The 19,342-nt window shown below is 53.7% G+C and overlaps 1 protein-coding gene across 1 annotated transcript in view; it reads right to left on the bottom strand.

Moving 5' to 3' along the window:
• The window catches only part of SLC39A4 (solute carrier family 39 member 4), a 122,459-nt gene that overhangs the window by 85,749 nt on the left and 17,368 nt on the right, over positions 1–19,342 (bottom strand). The window lies entirely within an intron of this gene.

Here is a 19,342-nt window from a genome sequence, read left to right as displayed (position 1 = left end):
AATATGTGCCCCCCTTTTCCATCCCACAAGGGACGTAGACTGCTAAAATGTTTAAAATGTTTGTCATTTCCTTCACTGGCCTCCAGTTCCCCCTCTTTTGGGGGTCTTATCCCATAGACACATCAGCCTGACCCTAGGTGCCAGAGACCTTCAGCTGCCCAACCAGAGAGGGTCATGCCTAAACCCTTGGACACTTTGAGTCCCCTCTGCTGGGTCTTGTACACCCTCAGTGTCCCTCAGAGACCCTCAGCTGCCCACCTTCCAGTCACCACAGCCATTTTCCTGGCTCTCAGAGGCGGGCTCTCTCGTCTCGTTCTCAGGTGGCTGGCTCTCAGAACCTGTCACCTCTGCTTGCCCTTGGACTCTTTCTTCGAACTCTCTGGTATTGTAGAAGCCACCCTGCTAGCTCTTGGAGCCTGTCACCTACACCTGCCCTCAGACTCTCTCTTTGGACTCTGGCACCATCAAGGCTCGTCTGGTAGCCCTTAGATCCTCACTGTGAGCTGTAAGAATCTCTCCGCCCCTTCTCTGTCATTCTTGTAGTCCTTGGTACAACTTCCACTAGTCCCCGGAGCCATATTCTGCAGCAGCGGGCACATCCTCAGGCCAGTTGAGAATCCTCGTTCCTCTCAATTCACAGTGCAGCCAGACTCTTCAATACACGTCACGAATTTGTAGCTCCTATACTTCCCTTAAGTGCAGCTCCTGCACTTCACTGATCTGCAGCTCCTGCCTCCACTAATCTGCAGCTCTTTCAGTTAATCTGCAGCTCATGCACTTCAATCGTCTGCTTCTCCAGCACTTCACTTATCTGCAGCCCTTATACTTCACCAATGTGCAGCTCCTGCACTTCACTAATCTGCAGATCCTACAGTTCATTTATCTGTGGCTCCTGCACATCACTGATCTGCAGTTCCTGCACTTCACTAATCTGCAGATCCTACAGTTCATTAATCTGTGGCTCCTGCACATCACTGATCTGCAGTTCCTGCACTTGACTAATCTGCAGCTCATGCACTTCACTAATCTGCAGCTCGTGCACTTCACTAATCTGCAGCTCGTGCACTTCAATAATCTGCAGCTTCTACACTTCAATCATTTTACGCTCCTGAACTTCTCTAATCTCAGCTCTTTCAATTCTTTTAATCTGCAGCTCATGCACTTCAATCATTTGCTGCTCCCATGCTTCACTTATCTACAGCTCATATACTTCACCACCGTGCAGCTCTTGCACGTCACTAATCTGCAGTTCCTAAAGTTCATTAATCTGTGGCTCCTGCACTTCACTGGTCTGCAGTTCCTGCAATTCACTAATCAGCAGCTCATGCACTTCACTAATCTGCAGCTCGTATACTTCACTAATCTGCATCTCTTTCGGTTCATTAATCTGCAACTCCTACACTTCAATCATCTGTCACTCCTGCACTTCTCTAATCTGCAACTCTTTCAGTTCATTAATCTGCAGCTCATGCACTTTAACCATCTGTCACTCCTGCACTTCTCTAATCTGCAGCTCCTTCAGTTCATTAATCTGCAGCTGATACACTTCAATCATCTTCCGCTCCTGAATTTCTCTAATCTGCAGCTCTTTCAGTACATTAATTTGAAGCTCATGCACTTCAACCATCTGTCACTCCTGCACTTCTCTAATCTGCAACTCTTTCAATTCATTAATCTGCAGCTCATGCACTTCAACCATCTGTCACTCCTGCACTTCTCTAATCTGCAGCTCTTTCAGTTCATTAATCTGCAGTTTATGCACTTCAACCATCTGCTGCTCCCATGCTTAATTTATCTAGAGCTCTTATACTTTACCAATGTGCAGCTCCTGCACTTCACTAATCTGCAGTTCCTTCAGATCATTAATCTGCGGCTCGTGCACTTCACTAATCTGCAGCTCTTTCAATTCATTAATCTGCAGCTCCTACACTTCAATCATCTGTCACTCCTGCACTTCTCTAATCTGCAACTCTTTCAGTTCATTAATCTTCAGCTCATGCACTTCAACCATCTGTCACTCCTGCACTTCTCTAATCTGCAGCTCCTTCAGTTCATTAATCTGCAGCTCCTACACTTCAATCATCTGTCACTCCTGCACTTCTCTAATCTGCAACTCTTTCAGTTCATTAATCTGCAGCTCATGCACTTCAACCATCTGTCACTCCTGCACTTCTCTAATCTGCAGCTCTTTCAGTTCAACCATCTGCTGCTCCCATGCTTAACTTATCTAGAGCTCTTATAGTTTACCAATGTGCAGCTCCTGCACTTCACTAATCTGCAGTTTTTCAGATCATTAATCTGCGGCTCGTGCACTTCACTAATCTGCAGCTCTTTCAATTCATTAATCTGCAGCTCCTACACTTCAATCATCTGGCGCTCCCGTGCTTCACTTATGTGCAGCTCTTATACTTCACTGACATGCAGCTCCTGCACTTCGCTAATCTGCAGTTCCTTCAGTTCATGAATCTTCGGCTCCTTCACTTTACTAATCTGCAGCTCCTGCACTTCACTAATCTTCAGCTCTTTCAGTTAGTTAATCTTCAGCTCATGCACTTCAATCATCTGGCGCTCCCGCGCTTCACTTATCTGGAGCTCTTACACTTCACTGACATGCAGCTCCTGCACTTCACTAATCTGCAGTTCCTTCAGTTCATGAATCTTCGGCTCCTTCACTTCACTAATCTGCAGCTCCTGCACTTCACTAATGTTGGACTTGGCCCTTCTGGCGGGTTCACCCCTGAACTTTTTTTTGCTTTTTACTGATGACTTGGTGTGGTAATTGTTTGGTCTCTGCGCACTTTCCCTGTGTCCCAGGGTAAAGTGCGTGCGTGCTCTGAGTGCATGTGGTGAGATAGGCCTGCCCTCCCATAGGAATGCATGGGGAATGTATGTGTCCCTAGTAGTTCCTGATGCGTGGGGTGTGCAGGCCCGAGTTTGGTATGTGCGGACTCGTGGGAGTGAATGCTGCGCGATGATGTGTGCGGCATGCATGTACCTAGTGTGGAAGTGCCACTTCTAGAAGTGGGCACTTCTGTGTGCAGTGTGTCTGTCGCGTGATTGGCTGGTCATGTCATGTGACGGGCTAGGGATTCCCCAGAGTCAGGATGAGTCACCCAGTGGTGAATGGGGAGATCAGCAGCTAGATGGGTGGGAGGAGTACACCTGGGTCCTGAATAGGACAGGGTTTTCCACACACAATGCTGGCCCCGCCCCCTGCGGTGCGACTGACGACCCTAGCCCTGCCAATGAATAGAGTGAGGGGCTGAGCACATCAAGGGTGCTCCCCAACCAGCTGCGACTGGTTTTCCCCCTCACCCTGAACCCAGAACAAAGGGGTTTGCTGTATAAAAATGGGGCTGTGTCCCCACAGAAACTGTTCTCTGCCAGGATCTTACCTGAGGGGGGCTGCTGCTGCTGCTGGACCAGAGGACCGCCACTTGGACTACCTCCCTGCCTGGAGGCCCAGTGAGCTGGCTCTGGGTCCAGCCTTGCCCCCACCCCTGCCCTGCTGCATGCAGGGAAGAACTTTGCTGGACTTTGTGGTGCTTGTTAGGCCTAAGCGCTTGGAAGCGCTTTTATTCTCCTTTAGCGCTTGGAAGCGCTTTTATTTGTCCTAGCGCCAGGAGCGCTTTATTGCTGCAAGCCGGTGCCCACCCGGCATTTCCCCCGTGCGGTGCCAATCCTGAAATCCCCTGGCAGGTGCCCACCCTGCCAGGGACCTTGCCGTGCTCGTTGGCGGGTGCCCACCCCGCTTATTTGTTTATTTTACGGCGGGTGCCCACCCCGCCGTACATCCACTGTAACGAGGGAGCCTACCCCTCTTATTGCCGAGAGAAGTCACCGCCGCGGCCGGGCTCGAAGGAAGTTAGGCAGGCCGGGTGCGGGACTCCGGGACGTGGGCGGGACTTCAAAGCAGGAAGCGACGGGAGCCTACCCCGCGCTCCTGCACTGGGCGGAAAACGGGAACCAGGAAGTCTGCGAGTAAGCGGGGCTCCCGTGTGCCAGGAGAGCCCCACAGCCACAGAGGAGGTGGGAGCGCTGCGTGTTCCCTTGCAGCTGTCCCCATCGCCTGACCGGAGCAGCCCGTCGGAGCAGCCCATCGAAGTCCTGGTGAGTGGGGGCTGAAGGGGGAGCCGGGTTAGCCTCCCCAAGTACTGTAAGAGCCCGCGAGGCTCACGAGTCCCCCGAGCGGGACTCCAACGTCGGGGGTGATCTCGGTTAGAAGGTCCCCAGAGAGGGGGCCCCCACCTACCTGTGTCAGCGCTGGGGGGCATTCATTGGTCCTCCGTTAAGTGCCAGCGAAGGCACTGAACAGCGCAGTTCTCGGGCGGCCCCGTCTGATAGCGGGCCGCCCCAGCGAGGGCATCTCTCTCCTCGAGTCCCTGAGGAGGACTCCACCGAACGGGGGCCATTTGGTTCAGAGCCGTGAAGGCTCCAACGCTACGGGGGCATTTCCTAGCCAGCAGAGCGGCCCCGGAAGGCAGCGGGCCGCTCCAACGTCGCCCCCACCTTTTTCTAGAGCCCGTGAGGCTCCAACAAAGGGGCACATTATTATTTAGAGCCTGCGAGGCTCTAGGGGTCATTTCATTTGTTTCAGAGCCCTGGGAGGCTCCAACGTTGGCCCCAGCATTTCTCCAGTTGCCCAGCACTTAGTGGGCAACTGCCACGTGTAGGTTGTGCTTTGTGTGCGCTGGTTTGCGCAGCCTGCGCCGGCGCGCCCTGACTTTCTGGACGCAGGGCGTCCTGGCCCCTTCAAGGCCAGTTGGCCTAGGGACTGCCACAGATAGTGGCTAATGTGAGTTTTTGCGCCATTGTTCCTTTCCTGCACCTCTGAATGTGTTTATGCGTCATGTGCTTTGCTTTACACCTCTGAATGTTATGCATCATGTGTTTATGTGCTTAGACCCCTACAGGTATTGTGATACTTAGGTGGTTGTTTTCTCCCTAGTACAGGTGGTGCTAGTGAGGTCCTGATTCCCTGCGCAATACTTTCCTAAGGGGGCTAGGGTTGCGTAGGTGGTACTTACCTGATACCAGTAGTTACTGGTTGTGTGCTACATATGTTATTTTGTACTACAGTATTATTCCTATGTTCTAAAAAGTGCTAATTCCTGACAGTGGTCCAGGTGGCCCTGTCCCCTGTATATATAATCCCTTGTAAATTCTGCCCGTGCCTGTTGGCACATTGTAGAGTGTGTGTTTTTATCTAATGTGTTGTGTATAATACAAAGGCTATTTTTATAGAATACCTTGTGTGGAGTTTCCTTTGTGGTGGGCCTTGGGTGTTGTTGCTGGGTGCGCGCGCAAACGCTTTACACATCGCCTCAGGGATAAGCCTGACTGCTCGTGCCAAGCTACCAAGGGGGGTGAGCAGGGGTTATCTTTGGCGTGTAACTCCCCAGCCCTGACTAGAGTGGTGGTTTCTGTCTGGCTTTGGCGCAAGCCCTAGCCAACCAGAAATCCCATTTCTAACAACTAATCTTCAACTCTTTCAGTTAATTAATCTGCTGCTCATGCACTTCAATCATCTCCCGCTCCTGCCCTTCACTTGTCTGCAGCTCTTTCACTTCACTGACATGCAGCTCCTGCACTTCACTAATCTTCAGCTCTTTCAGTTAATTAATCTGCAGCTCATGCACTTCAATCATCTGCCGCTCCTGCCCTTCACTTGTCTGCAGCTCTTACACTTCACTGACATGCAGCTCCTGCACTTCACTTGTCTGCAGCTCTTTCACTTCACTGACATGCAGCTCCTGCACTTCACTAATCTTCAGCTCTTTCAGTTAATTAATCTGCAGCTCATGCACTTCAATCATCTGCCGCTCCTGCCCTTCACTTGTCTGCAGCTCTTACACTTCACTGACATGCAGCTCCTGCCCTTCACTTGTCTGCAGCTCTTTCACTTCACTGACATGCAGCTCCTGCACTTCACTAATCTGCAGCTCTTTCACTTCACTGACATGCAGCTCCTGCACTTCACTAATCGTCAGCTCTTTCAGTTAATTAATCTGCAGCTCATGCACTTCAATCATCTGCCGCTCCTGCCCTTCACTTGTCTGCAGCTCTTACACTTCACTGACATGCAGCTCCTGCACTTCACTTGTCTGCAGCTCTTTCACTTCATTGACATGCAGCTCCTGCACTTCACTAATCTTCAGCTCTTTCAGTTAATTAATCTGCAGCTCATGCACTTCAATCATCTGCCGCTCCTGCCCTTCACTTGTCTGCAGCTCTTACACTTCACTGACATGCAGCTCCTGCCCTTCACTTGTCTGCAGCTCTTTCACTTCACTGACATGCAGCTCCTGCACTTCACTAATCTGCAGCTCTTACACTTCACTGACATGCAGCTCCTGCACTTCACTTGTCTGCAGCTCTTTCACTTCACTGACATGCAGCTCCTGCACTTCACTAATCGTCAGCTCTTTCAGTTAATTAATCTGCAGCTCATGCACTTCAATCATCTGCCGCTCCTGCCCTTCACTTGTCTGCAGCTCTTACACTTCACTGACATGCAGCTCCTGCACTTCACTTGTCTGCAGCTCTTTCACTTCACTGACATGCAGCTCCTGCACTTCACTAATCTGCAGTTCCTTCAGTTCATGAATCTTCGGCTCCTTCACTTCACTAATCTGCAGCTCCTGCACTTCACTAATCTTCAAGTCTTTCAGGTAATTAATCTGCAGCTCATGCACTTCAATCATCTGCCGCTCCTGCCCTTCACTTGTCTGCAGCTCTTACACTTCACTGACATGCAGCTCACGCACTTCACTTGTCTGCAGCTCTTTCACTTCACTGACATGCAGCTCCTGCCCTTCACTTGTCTGCAGCTCTTACACTTCACTGACATGAAGCTCCTGCCCTTCACTTGTCTGCAGCTCTTACACTTCACTGACATGCAGCTCCTGCACTTCACTTGTCTGCAGCTCTTACACTTCACTGACATGCAGCTCCTGCACTTCACTTATCTGCAGCTCTTACACTTCACTGACATGCAGCTCTTGCACTTCACTTGTCTGCAGCTCTTACACTTCACTGACATGCAGCTCCTGCACTTCACTTGTCTGCAGCTCTTACGCTTCACTGACATGCAGCTCCTGCACTTCACTTGTCTGCAGCTCTTTCGCTTCACTGACATGCAGCTCCTGCCCTTCACTTGTCTGCAGCTCTTTCACTTCACTGACATGCAGCTCCTGCCCTTCACTTGTCTGCAGCTCTTTCGCTTCACTGACATGCAGCTCCTGCCCTTCACTTGTCTGCAGCTCTTTCGCTTCTCTGACATGTAGCTCCTGCGCTTCACTTGTCTGCAGCTCTTACGCTTCACTGACATGCAGCTCCTGCGCTTCACTTTTCTGCAGCTCTTTCACTTCACTGACATGCAGCTCCCGCGCTTCACTTGTCTGCAGCTCTTTCACACATGCAGCTCCTGCACTTCACTTGTCTGCAGCTCTTTCGCTTCACTGACATGCAGCTCCTGCCCTTTACTTGTCTGCAGCTCTTTCGCTTCACTGACATGCAGCTCCTGCCCTTCACTTGTCTGCAGCTCTTTCGCTTCACTGACATGCAGCTCCTGCGCTTCACTTGTCTGCAGCTCTTACGCTTCACTGACATGCAGCTCCCGCGCTTCACTTTTCTGCAACTCTTTCACTTCACTGACATGCAGCTCCCGCGCTTCACTTGTCTGCAGCTCTTTCACTTCACTGACATGCAGCTCCCGCCCTTCACTTGTCTGCAGCTCTTACACTTCACTGACATGAAGCTCCCGCCCTTCACTTGTCTGCAGCTCTTACACTTCACTGACATGCAGCTCCTGCACTTCACTTGTCTGCAGCTCTTACACTTCACTGACATGCAGCTCCTGCACTTCACTTATCTGCAGCTCTTACACTTCACTGACATGCAGCTCCTGCACTTCACTTGTCTGCAGCTCTTACACTTCACTGACATGCAGCTCCTTCACTTCACTTGTCTGCAGCTCTTACACTTCACTGACATGCAGCTCTTGCACTTCACTGACATGCAGCTCCTGCACTTCACTTGTCTGCAGCTCTTTCGCTTCACTGACATGCAGCTCCTGCGCTTCACTTGTCTGCAGCTCTTACGCTTCACTGACATGCAGCTCCTGCGCTTCACTTTTCTGCAGCTCTTTCACTTCACTGACATGCAGCTTCCGCGCTTCACTTGTCTGCAGCTCTTTCACTTCACTGACATGCAGCTCCCGCCCTTCACTTGTCTGCAGCTCTTTCACTTCACTGGCATGCAGCTCTCGCCCTTCACTTGTCTGCAGCTCTATCACTTCACTAACATGCAGCTCCCGCCCTTCACTTGTCTGCAGCTCTTTCACTTCACTGACATGCAGCTCCCGCCCTTCACTTGTCTGCAGCTCTTTCACTTCACTGACATGCAGCTCCCGCCCTTCACTAGTCTGCAGCTCTTTCACTTCACTGACATGCAGCTCCCGCCCTTCACTTGTCTGCAGCTCTTTCACTTCACTGACATGCAACTCCCGCACTTCACTTGTCTGCAGCTCTTACACTTCACTGACATGCAGCTCCTGCACTTCACTAATCTGCAGCTCTTACACTTCACTGACATGCAGCTCCTGCACTTCACTTGTCTGCAGCTCTTTCACTTCACTGACATGCAGCTCCTGCACTTCACTTGTCTGAAGCTTTCACTTCACTGACATGCAGCTCCTGCACTTCACTTGTCTGCAGCTCTTACACTTCACTGACATGCAGCTCCTGCCCTTCACTTGTCTGCAGCTCTTACACTTCACTGACATGCAGCTCCTGCACTTCACTTGTCTGCAGCTCTTTCACTTCACTGACATGCAGCTCCTGCACTTCACTTGTCTGCAGCTCTTTAACTTCACTGACATGCAGCTCCTGCACTTCACTAATCTGCAGCTCTTTCACTTCACTGACATGCAGCTCCTGCACTTCACTTGTCTGCAGCTCTTACACTTCACTGACATGCAGCTCCTGCACTTCACTTGTCTGCAGCTCTTACACTTCACTGACATGCAGCTCCTGCACTTCACTTGTCTGCAGCTCTTTCACTTCACTGACATGCAGCTCCTGCATGTGAGACCGGCCTCGTGGCGTGTGCCCTCCCGACCAGCAAGCCACGCTACAAACACGCCGAACCTCGTGGGCACGGCCTTCTGGCCTCCGTGGACCAACATCCCGAGGGCCGACCAGATCCCCAACACGCATGCCCGGCCAAGGGAGAACGACACCCCCCCAAACCAGACCGAGAGGCGCCGACTCTGTCACACCTCTGGACTCTTCCCAGAGGGAGGTTTCAATCGGCCACCAGGCCCCCGGGGAGCGGGCACCTCTCCTGCTGGGCGTCTGGGGTCCCTCCCGGACACATCTGAACAGATCAAGGGGCTGAGCGACAGGAAACCCCGACACTTCGCCCCCCAGGCACGGGACCCCTCTCCGCGAGGACTCCGGACTTCAAAGAGGAGGGGGAGTATAACAAGGGGTGCTGAAGGGACGAGAGGCAGAGAAGACCTGGACTGACGAGAGCCTGTGGACCTGGTCGCGGCTCGATCGCTCACCGAACAGAAGAACGCTACCCGAACTCCGAACCACCTGAGCCCTGCTGACGCTGTCGCGGCTCCCCGAACTCTGAACCATCTGAGCCCTGCTGGTGCTGTCGCGGCTCCCCGAACTCTGAACCATCTGAGCCCTGCTGACGCTGTCGCGGCTCCCCGAACTCTGAACCACCTGAGCCCTGCTGACGCCATCGCGGCTCCTCGAATTCTGAAACCATCTGAGCCCTGCTGACGCCGTCACGGCTCCCTGAACTACGACTCTCCAGTGCCTGCTGAGTGACTCGCGGCCCGCTCCTCCAAGGAATCAGCAGAGATTGCCGAGAGAAACAACATCCCCTCAGCTCGAGGATTGAGATCTGTGCGCCGGATACCTCGCAGAGACACTGATTGAAAGACTGTCCCGCTACCCCTTTTCCCATCATCGCAAGATCGCTGCCGCTTGTGGCATTAATTCTGCACCTGTCTGCCGGATCATAAAGATCCCTGATAACTACCGATAAAAGCTTATTGCCTTATAACGAACTACTGTGTGGTGTCCCTCTATCCGAAGAGAGAGTAAGTGCAGCGCGTGCGATCCTAGGTGCGAGACCCTTCCAGGAAGGGCCTCCCTGCTCTTGCTCGGCCTAATTCTGGGAAAGGTGGGCCTCCGGGTGGTCAGGAACCCATTCCGCAGCCTCCCCGGGGACCGCCTTCCAACATTTGGTGGCAGGCGACGCGATCCGAGCCAACACCTAGAGATCGTGCAGTAGACGGCTTACGCACCACCAAGAAGAATGGAAGGAGAAACTTCCCTAGGTGCCGCAGGCACCAGCCAAAGCACAGCATTTCAAAAGGACCAGTTAGAATCATATACGCACCGAGAACTAAAACAATTTTGCAAAGACTTTGGGATCGCTACCACCGGACTAAGCACGAAAGAGGACTTCCAGGGGGCATTAAAAACCTGGGTCGAGGCAGAAACTCCCCGGTCACAAGCAGAAGGAGAGCACCCCAACGAACCACGAAGCAGCCCGGGGAGGAACGGCGCCCCCGAAGGGGGCCTATCCCCAGAGGAACTAGCGGACCGAGAAAGAAGTCGCAACCACGAACTAGAACTAGCAAAACTAAAAATCGAAGGAGAGATAAAACTGGCTGAGAAAAAACTGGCAGTAGAACAGTTACGCCTACACGGAGAACTAGAGGAAAAGAAACGACAGAGAGAACACGAAGAAAAGAAACTCCAACTAGAGCACGAACGTAGCCTAAAAGAAATCGAGCTCAAGGCCAAGAGGGCGGAGGCCCGACCCTCGGAAACACAACCCATCTCCTCCACCGTGGAACCAAAGGTCCACATCCCCAAGGATGTGGTGAAAGAATACTATAAGAACGACGGCATTCAGCAATGGTTCAAGGCCTACGAAGTCGCCATGACCTCCCACCGAGTCCCGCAGAAAGACTGGGGGGCTGGGCTGTGGGGCCGGTTCCTGAGTGAGGGGAGAGATACCCTGCTGGACCTGCCCTCCACCGTGATGAACTCCTACAGTCACATGAAAGAGGCCCTGGTAGCCAGATATGGGCTCACCCCTGAAATGTTTAGAGACTGCAAAAAGATACCCGGTACTACATGGGTGGAGTACGTGAACTTTTACAGCCGGGCCTTGGACGGATGGATCAAGGGCAGCAAGGTCTCCACTTTTGAGGAACTGTTCGACCTAATCGCATGGGAGCACTTGGCCGCTAATTGCTTCGTAGAGCTGCGCCAGCACCTCCTGGACAGCAAACTCACAGACCCTCGGAAACTGGCCGTCGAGGCTGACCGGTGGGTGAACACCCGGACCTCCCGGGGCCCCGTGGGAGACTACGGTCGCCACAATCAAGGACCCCCCCGCCAGAGGGGCGGAGGGAACCAAGGCCGGCAAAGGGAGCTCCCGGGGGGATCCCCGCTCAGCCCTCCCAGAGGACAATCTCCGCCCTTTCCAGCTCCGCCTCCGGCCAGCACCGGGCCCCCAGGGAGGCCGGGACCCCGAGGGAGAATCACATGTTTCCGCTGCCAGCAGACCGGACACTATGCCAGTGACCCTCAGTGTCCCCTGTACCAGCGGACCACCACCACAACCCCGCCGGCTCGACAGATGGCCTCTGTAGCCCTGGGGGAAGAAATGGAAGACTCCGAGGAATAGGAACCGGCCGCCAAGGCCTTGGTCTCCCTAGGGGACCGGGAGATGGTCCCCGGGACGCCCCTGCCCGCCAACACGAAGAAGTACCGACAGCAGGTGACGGTCAACGGTCACCGCATCGAGGGGCTCCGGGACACGGGGGCAAGTGTCAGGGCGGTCCACTGTCATCTGATTTCCGAGGATCAGATCCTGCCTGACGCCTTTTGCCCCGTCATCTCATCAGACAATTCCGAGAGCCTCTGCCGGATGGCCCTAGTCCCCTTCGAATGGGGGGGAGTCACCGGCAAGTTAAAAGTAGCGGTACGAACCTCCCAGCCCGTGGACTGCCTCCTGGGCAACGACCTGGAGAACTCCCCGTGGGGACAAGTGGAACGAAGGGCCCACCTCGAGATGATGGGCCTACCCGAGTGGGTATGCGCCACCACGCGCTCGATAACTCTCCGGGCGCCTTCCTCCGAGGGGGGAGAGGCCATGCCCCTGAACACCGCCACCATCCCCGAGAGCCAGGATACACCACCAGAGGCCAACGACCCCCCTCTGGACGAACCAACCGCTCCCGGCGAAGAGTCCGGGCCTTCAGACCACGCAACCCTGACCAAACTCGGGGACTTGCCAGAACTGGCCCCGTGGCCCTGCGAAGGGGGCCCATCCCGTGAAGAGTTCTGCCAAGAACAATCCACCTGCCCGTCCCTCATTGGACCCCGACAACAGGCCGAGGCCCAAGCAGCAGGCGACCAGACTGGCACCCACTGGGTATACTGGGAGAACGGACTACTGTACAGTGAACAGAAGTCGGCCGAGTTGGGATCGGCCCGAGTACCAGTAGTACCCCTACGCTTCCGAAGTCTTCTCCTGGGCCTGGCCCATGATGTACCCCTGGCCGGACACTTAGGCCAAGATAAGACATACCAGCGACTCGTCACCCACTTCTACTGGCCCAAGATGCGAGCAAATGTGGAGGCCCACTGCAAGTCCTGCCCCACGTGCCAGGCCAGCGGAAAGAGTGGGGGCAAGCGCAAGGCTCCGCTCCAACCCTTCCCCGTCGTCAGTACCCCTTTTGAGCGGGTAGGAATCGACATTGTCGGACCACTGGACCCTAAGACCGCCCAGGGCCACCGGTTCATCCTCGTCCTGGTGGACCATGCCACCCGTTACCCCGAAGCCATCCCTCTCCGCACCGTAACGGCCCCCGTGGTGGGCCGGGCCTTGATGGGGATCTTCTCCCGCATGGGGTTCCCCCGCGAAGTCGTGAGTGACCGGGGTACGAACTTTATCTCCCGATATATGAAGTCCCTCTGGCAGCAGTGCGGAGTATCGTACAAATTCACCACCCCGTACCACCCACAAGGAAACGGCCTAGTCGAGCGCTTTAACAAGACACTGAAAGGGATGATCATGGGCCTCGAGGAACCCCTACGCCGGAGGTGGGACGTCCTCCTCCCCTGTCTCCTGTTCGCCTACCGGGAGGTCCCCCAAAAATCCCTGGGGTTCAGCCCATTCGAACTGTTATATGGACACCCCGTCCGAGGACCCCTGAGCCTGGTCAAGGAGGGGTGGGAAGCAACCCCCCGGGGGACCCCTCCAGACGTGTTCCGATACATCCTGGCGCTCCACAACCAGACCCGAAAATTCAGGGAACTCGCAGAAGCAAACCTCGAGGCCAGTCAAGAAGAAATGAAGTGCTGGTATGACCAGAATGCTACGCTGGTCGAGTTTCAGCCGGGCCAACAAGTCTGGGTCATGGCCCCGGTGAGACCCTGCGCTCTCCAAGACAAATGGACTGGGCCCTTCAAGGTGATCGAGCGGAAGAGCCAAGTCACATATCTCATCGATGTGCAGTCCCCGCGGAACCCCCTCCGGGTTCTCCACGTGAACCGCCTCAAGCCCCACTTTGTGCGGACCGAATTAAGTCTACTCCTGGCCACCGATGATGGGACCGAAGAAGACACCGAGCCCCTCCCAGACCCCCTGGGGGCGAAGGAAACCGATGGATCCGTGGAGGGAGTGAGACTGTCGACCGCCCTCACAGCCCAACAAACCGACGACTGCCGCCAGCTACTTGGGCAGTTCGCGGATCTCTTCTCCCTGACCCCCGGGGTCACCAGCTGGTGTGTCCACGACGTGGACACCGGAGACAGCCCGCCAGTGAGACATCGGGCCTACCGGGTCCCTGATCGGGTCCGGACCTGCATCCAGACCGAGGTGGCAAAGATGTTAGACCTTGGGGTGATTGAACCCTCCGACAGCCCCTGGGCCAGCCCGGTAGTCCTGGTTCCGAAAGCGACTACCCCGGGCGTTGCCCCCGAGCTGAGATTCTGCGTGGACTACCGAGGCCTCAATGCGGTCACCCGAGCAGACGCTCACCCTATCCCCCGTGCCGACGAACTCATCGACCGCCTTGGGGCCGCCTGCTACCTCAGCACCTTCGACCTGACCAGTGGGTACTGGCAGATTGCCCTCACCGAGGGAGCCAAGGAGCGCTCCGCCTTCTCCACGCCGGATGGGCACTACCGCTTTAGGGTGATGCCGTTCGGAATGAAAAATGCCCCGGCCACCTTCCAGCGGCTGGTGAACAGGGTCCTGGCCGGACTAGAGGGGTTCAGCGCCGCATACCTTGACAACATAGCGGTCTTCAGCTCCCAATGGACCGAGCACCTCCAGCACCTCCGTCAAGTCCTGCTGGCTCTACGCCGGGCCGGCCTCACCATCAAAGCTAGCAAATGCCAAATTGGGCACGACTCCGTAACTTATCTGGGGCACCAGGTGGGAAGTGGGCAGGTCGCCCCCCTCCAGCCGAAGATCGACGCCATCTTGTCCTGGGAACCCCCTACAACCCAAACGGTTGTAGGGGGTTCCCAGCCTGGGCCTCACCGGCTACTACCGAAGGTTCATTAAAAACTATGGCAGCATCGCAGGCCCTCTCACAGAACTGACCTCCAAAAAACACCCAAAGAAAGTACACTGGACTCCCGCCTGCCAGAAGGCGTTCGACACCCTAAAGGCCGCAATGTGCGCGGCTCCAGTACTCAAAGCACCCGACTACGCCCAGGAGTTTGTGGTCCAGACGAACGCCTCGGAACACGGCATCGGGGCAGTCCTCTCACAATACGACGAGAAGGGCATAGATCAGCCCATAGCATTCATCAGCCGAAGGTTACTGCCCCGGGAACAGCGGTGGAGCACGATTGAACGTGAGACGTTCGCCGTAGTCTGGGCTCTCAAAAAGCTACGGCCCTACCTGTTCGGGACACACTTCCGAGTGCAAACAGATCATCGACCCCTGCGGTGGTTGATGCAGATGCGAGGGGAAAACCCCAAGCTGCTACGCTGGTCCATCTCTCTCCAGGGGATGGATTTCACTGTGGAACATCGCCCCGGGACTGACCACGCCAACGCGGACGGCCTGTCCCGATTCTTCCGCTTCAGCGAGGAGAACTCCCAAGTGGATGGGTAGTTCTCCCCGCCTTTCAGCTGGGGGGGGCACGTGTGAGACCGGCCTCGTGGCGTGGGCCCTCCCGACCAGCAAGACACGCTACAAACACGCCGAACCTCATGGGCACGGCCTTCCGGCCTCCGTGGACCAACATCCCGAGGGCCGACCAGATCCCCAACACGCATGCCCGGCCAAGGGAGAACGACACCCCCCCAAACCAGACCGAGAGGCGCCGACTCTGTCACACCTCTGGACTCTTCCCCGAGGGAGGTTTCGATCGGCCACCAGGCCCCCGGTGAGCGGGTGCCTCTCCTGCTGGGCGTCTGGGGTCCCTCCCGGACACATCTGAACATATCAAGGGGCTGAGCGACAGGAAACCCCGACACCTCGCCCCCCCAGGCACGGGACCCCTCTCCGCGAGGACTCCGGACTTCAAAGAGGAGGGGGAGTATAACAAGGGGTGCTGAAGGGACGAGAGGCAGAGAAGACCTGGACTGACGAGAGCCTGCGGACCTGGTCGCGGCTCGATCGCTCACCGAACAGAAGAATGCTACCCGAACTCCGAACCACCTGAGCCCTACTGACGCTGTCGCGGCTACCCGAACTCCGAACCACCTGAGCCCTGCTGACGCTGTCGCGGCTCCCCGAACTCTGAACCATCTGAGCCCTGCTGACGCTGTCGCGGCTCCCCGAACTCTGAACCATCTGAGCCCTGCTGACGCTGTCGCGGCTCCCCGAACTCTGAACCACCTGAGCCCTGCTGACGCCGTCGCGGCTCCTCGAATTCTGAAACCATCTGAGCCCTGCTGATGCCGTCGCGGCTCCCTGAACTACGACTCTCCGGTGCCTGCTGAGTGACTTGCGGCCCGCTCCTCCAAGAGAATCGGCAGAGATTGCCGAGAGAAACAACATCCCCTCAGCTCGAGGATTGAGAGCTGTGCGCCGGATACCTCGCAGAGACACTGATTGAAAGACTGTCCCGCTACCCCTTTTCCCATCATCGCAAGATCGCTGCCGCTTGTGGCATTAATTCTGCACCTGCCTGCCGGATCATAAAGATCCCTGATAACTACCGATAAAAGCTTATTGCCATATAACGAACTACTGTGTGGTGTCCCTCTATCCGAAGAGAGAGTAAGTGCAGCGCGTGCAATCCTAGGTGCGAGACCCTTCCAGGAAGGGCCTCCCTGCTCTTGCTCGGCCTAATTCTGGGAAAGGTGGGCCTCCGGGTGGTTAGGAACCCATTCCGCAGCCTCCCCGGGGACCGCCTTCCAACACTGCACTTCACTTGTCTGCAGCTCTTTCACTTCACTGACATGCAGCTCCTGCACTTCACTTGTCTGCAGCTCTTTCACTTCACTGACATGCAGCTCCTGCACTTCACTAATGTTCAACTCTTTCAGGTAATCTGCATTTATTCAGTGCAGAACGCTGTCACTTCTATGCAGATCTCTCTGCATTTAGTGAAGTGAGAGAACAGAGTACTTCTTTGAACAGTTTGAAAGAGGGCACAAAAAAGCTCAAAATGAGATGTAAACACAGGGGAAACCGAGTAGGGGTTTTGCTGACCCAGAAATACAAACGAAGTTACTTCCGGTCCCATGGGAGCTTTAAAGTTAAAGACATCATTTGTGAAGTGGAGGATCTTTGGTTTTTACCCTGTTTCTTCTTTCTATGATTTTGTGCTGGGTGTTTTCTTAGCCCTGGTGTTTCTTTCTGCAGTCCATGGACTCACCTTCAGGCATGGGGGCAGTGCAGAGAGCTCAGAGGCAGTCCTGCCATGCCAGTGTCCTTGTGACTTGTCACACCTGCAGTACGAGACTGCTCTAATACTGGTGGCCCTGCCATGAACAGATTTGTCATCAATAATTTCACTGCAACTGTTGTAGTGTTATCAATTAGGAGTGTGTGGCGAGGGTGCTTTATAGTTACCTGAGAGCACAAGTTATAGTTACTTGAGATGGTGAATTTCTGTGGTTTGTAGAGTTTACATTTTCACCTCACTATAACGTTATTTTAACCTTCGTTTTTTCCAGTGAATTTCTAGTTTTTTTTTTTTACGTAATACGTAAAGCCAACCCTCCTCTTCCAGAGGGGGTTGGCCACAGGGCCAGCCCCTCCTTCTCCCCACCCAACACCATATATTTAAAGCAGACCTATCATCTTTCTCCAAAAATTAGCAAGTATTTTAATCAACTCTGTATTTCAATAATACACACAATACAATGTTTATAATTATTGATTATTTTAAAAATAATATATTTTTATTTAACTACATGTCTGTCATTTTTTCTTTTTACATAGTTTTCATTATTATAATTTTGGGGTGGAAAATGTGAAAATAATTAATCTGAAATACATTATTCTTTCTTTAAAAAGACAATCTCTTGCTTTCACCTTTTAACATTTTACACCCAAAACAAGATTACAAATAAAAACATCCACACACAGGCCTTGTAGTTTATGGGATATGCCGTATCACATAAACTACAACCAGCCTCTAGGTGACACTGCAATCCCAGCTGCAGATTGAAAGCTCCAGCCTGGGAAATGCTTTTGAAAGAAAGAGTGAGTTCTCCTGGGGTCATGGTGTTAATGACACGGGAGACTTAGGGTTTTTTTCAAGTGTTGCAGAGGGGCTGCAGAACTCCCTACAGCCCCCCTGCAACGGAAAAGAAGGTGATGATGTTCCTGCTCCTTCTAGGCATATCACCAAAACAAAATATAGCTAAATAGCCCTGGGGCATTGTAGGAACTCCTTGAAGGAGCAGTGTGTAATAAATGAGCGGCTGTGGATGCTCATTTATTATTAATTTAAAAAATTGTTTACATTTTGTTTGTGGGTGTGCCGGTCCCACCAGGGACACCCATAGTTTTATCTATTTTAGAAAGGGTCATGGGGGCGAGCCTCAGGACACCCGCGGCCCCGCCAGCTTCCTGAACCTGCCAGAGCTGGCCTGTTTTTTTTAGTAAAGTGGCTTGGTCTGGTGCCCAGACGGGGTAGGCCACAACTTGTGCACTTTTTCTATTTGAAATGAGATGCCCCAGTGCCCACTTCGGCCAACCCTGACTGTTCATTATTTTTGGGGGCCATTGCTCTAGTGCTTCTAAGTCCTCTAGGCAGTGCTGATTGATAGCTGCTACTCTGGTCCGGTCAGTAAATTCCTCATTCTAAGTCATCTAGGCAGTGCTGCAGCTGTGTCTCTTGTCACAGTGGTAATTCCTCATTCAGTGCTGCTAGCTGTTTCTCTCACCCCAGTGGTAAATCCTCATTCTAAGTCCTCTAAGCAGGGCTGCTAGCTGCTACTCTGGTTCTGTTGGTAATTCCACATTCTAAGTCCGCTGGGCAGTGCTGCAGCTCTATCTCTGTTACCAGTGGCAATCCCTCATTCTTAGTCCTCTAGGCAGCTCTGCTAGCTGCTTCTTTGGTCTCATCGGTAATTCCACATTCTAAGTCCTCTGGGCAGTGCTGCAGCTCTATCTCTGTTACCAGTGGCAATCCCTCATTTTTAGTCATCTAGGCAGCGCTGCTAGCTGCTTCTTTGGTCTCATCGGCAATCCCTCATTCTAAGTCCTCTGGGCAGTGCTGCAGCTTTATCTCTGTTACCAGTGGCAATCCCTCGTTCTTAGTCCTCTAGGCAGCTCTGCTAGCTGCTTCTTTGGTCTCATCGGTAATTTCATGTTCTAAGTCCTCTGGGCAGTACTGCAGCTCTATCTCTGTTACCAGTGGCAATCCCTCATTCTTAGTCCTCTAGGCAGCTATGCTAGCTGCTTCTTTGGTCTCATCGGTAATTCCACGTTCTAAGTCCTCTGGGCAGTGCTGCAGCTCTATCTCTGTCACCAGTGGCAATCCCTCATTCTTAGTCCTCTTGGCAGCTCTGCTAGCTGCTTCTTTGGTCTCAGCGGTAATTCCACATTCTAAGTCCTCTAGGCAGTGTTGCAGCTCTATCTCTGTTACTAGTGGCAATCCCTCATTCTAAGTCCTCTAGGCAGCTCTACTAGCTGCTTCTTTGGTCTCATCGGCAATCCCTCATTCTAAGTCCTCTGCGCAGTGCTGCAGCTCTATCTCTGTTACCAGTGGCAATCCCTCATTCTTAGTCCTCTAGGCAGCTCTGCTAGCTGCTTCTTTGGTCTCATCAGTAATTCCACGTTCTAAGTCCTCTGGGCAGTGCTGCAGCTCTATCTCTG

This window comes from Triturus cristatus, chromosome 5_1 (genome assembly GCF_964204655.1).
Source record: "Triturus cristatus chromosome 5_1, aTriCri1.1, whole genome shotgun sequence".
Lineage (NCBI taxonomy): Eukaryota > Metazoa > Chordata > Amphibia > Caudata > Salamandridae > Triturus > Triturus cristatus.
This window is presented reverse-complemented; position numbering and strand designations above follow the sequence as displayed.